General features: G+C 38.4%; 2 non-coding genes and 1 pseudogene across 2 annotated transcripts; all 3 read left to right on the plus strand.

Moving 5' to 3' along the window:
• Positions 1-402: 402 nt before the first annotated feature.
• Positions 403-514, plus strand: LOC116671832 (U5 spliceosomal RNA). The gene has a single exon (XR_004327384.1). It is a non-coding gene; the product is annotated as a U5 spliceosomal RNA (small nuclear RNA).
• Positions 515-985: 471 nt separating this feature from the next.
• On the plus strand, positions 986-1,094 carry LOC116671830 (U5 spliceosomal RNA). The gene has a single exon (XR_004327382.1). It is a non-coding gene; the product is annotated as a U5 spliceosomal RNA (small nuclear RNA).
• Positions 1,095-1,969: 875 nt separating this feature from the next.
• LOC116671829 (uncharacterized) lies at positions 1,970-1,993 on the plus strand (annotated as a pseudogene).

Here is a 1,993-nt window from a genome sequence, read left to right on the forward strand (position 1 = left end):
AACAGTATGAAGATAATCTGTCAGTGATATTGCAGTCTCTTTGATAATTATTGTATTTGAAGTTTGATTACATATATAGACTTCGAACAAAATGGTAAATGAAAATGGAAATCAAAACGTAAATGGCGTCATTCACTCCCATCATGCCTTGCGTGACAACGTGAAGACAGTATAAAAGTTTATTTTTAATTACCACAGTTAACCACTTACAAAGTACAAGTACGTTCATGAACGCAGCAGTGTATGTCCACAACGACTCTTTCATGAAAGCAGCAGTGTATGTCCACAACGACTGGTCTATTAATGCATACTACAGTATTAGGCTACTTGTGTTTTTCACACCACTGGTGAGGCACGTGTCCCAAATCAATGGACCGGCGTCTTCTTCATGATGAAGTTAGATTACTCTGACTTCTCTTCAGATCGTTAAAATCTTTTCGCCTTTTATAAAGATTTCCGTGGAGAGGATCAATAAGAGTTATTCCAATTTTTGAGGCCCTGCATAGCCTGGGCTTCCTTACATGTAAAATAAAAAAGAAGTCCAAAGTATGTAGTGTGTGATATTCTAAGGAAGATTAAGACCATCAGAAACATAGTGGTCTGTTCATAGCCTGTATGCGACAATTTAATATAACAGTATGAAGATAATTGTCAGTGATATGCAGTCTCTTTGATAATTGTATTTCAAGTTTGATAACATATAGACTTCAAACAAAATGGTAAATGAAAATGGAAATCAAACGTGAATGGCGTCATTAACTCCCATCATGCCTTGCGTGACAACGTGAAAACAGGATAAACGTTTTTTTAATTACCACAGTTAACCACTACAAAGTACAAGTAGCCTACGTTCATGAACGCAGCAGTGTATGTCCACAACGACTCTGTCTATTGCATACTACTGTATTACTCTGGTGTTATTCCACACCTGGTGAGGCACGTGTCCCAAATCAAGTGACGGCGTCTTCTTCATGATGAAGTTAGATTACTCTGACTTCTCTTCAGATCGTATAAATTTTCGCCTTTTACAAAGATTTCCGTGGAGAGGATCATAGAGTGATACTCAATTTTTTGATGCCTGCTCATGTGGGGCTTCCTGACTCGTAAATATAAAAAGATCGGTCATCTTCATAGGTTTTTAACACATAGTTCCATGTAGAGTAAACAAGATCAAGACGGTATCCCCTGTCAAAAACATCTCTGCTGCGATTATTTGTATTAGCATTTTTATTATTAACAACATACACTACAGGCCCCTTCTCATAATGCGTTTAATGAATTCATGACTATTTACATTGTAGATCATCACTGAAGGCATCAGAACTTGAATGAAAACAGAAAATTACTACTAACAAAAGTGTGTGAAATAACTGAAAACAGTCTGTATTCTAGTTTCTTCAAAGTAGCCCCCTTTGGGTCAATAGCCCTTCCAACAGCCTGGGGGGGGGTTTAGGATCATTGTCCTGTTGAAAAATAAACGATGGTCAACTAACGCAAACTGGAGGGATGGCATGCCGCGCAGGATGCTGTGGTAGCAGGCTGGTCAGTATGCCTTCAATTTTAATAAACCCCAACATTGTCACAGCTAAGCACCAACACACCCAACTACATCCTCCCCATGCAAACAGTATGAAGATAATCTGTCAGTGATATTGCAGTCTCTTTGATAATTATTGGATTGAAGTTTGATTACATATAAGACTTCGAACAAAATGGTAAATGAAAATGGAAATACAAACGTAAATGGCGTCATTCACTCCCATGCCTTGCGTGACACGTGAAGACAGATATAAAGTTTTTTAATTACCACAGTTAACCACTACAAAGTACAAGTAAGTTCATGAACGCAGCAGGTATGTCCACAACGACTCTGTCTATTAATGCGTACTACTGTATTACTCTGGTGATTCACACCACTGGGTGAGGACAGTGTCCCAATAAGTGACCGCGTCTTTCATGAGAAGTTAGATTACTCTGACTTCTCTTACGATCG

Source organism: Etheostoma spectabile, chromosome 21, assembly GCF_008692095.1.
Source record: "Etheostoma spectabile isolate EspeVRDwgs_2016 chromosome 21, UIUC_Espe_1.0, whole genome shotgun sequence".
Classification (NCBI taxonomy): domain Eukaryota; kingdom Metazoa; phylum Chordata; class Actinopteri; order Perciformes; family Percidae; genus Etheostoma; species Etheostoma spectabile.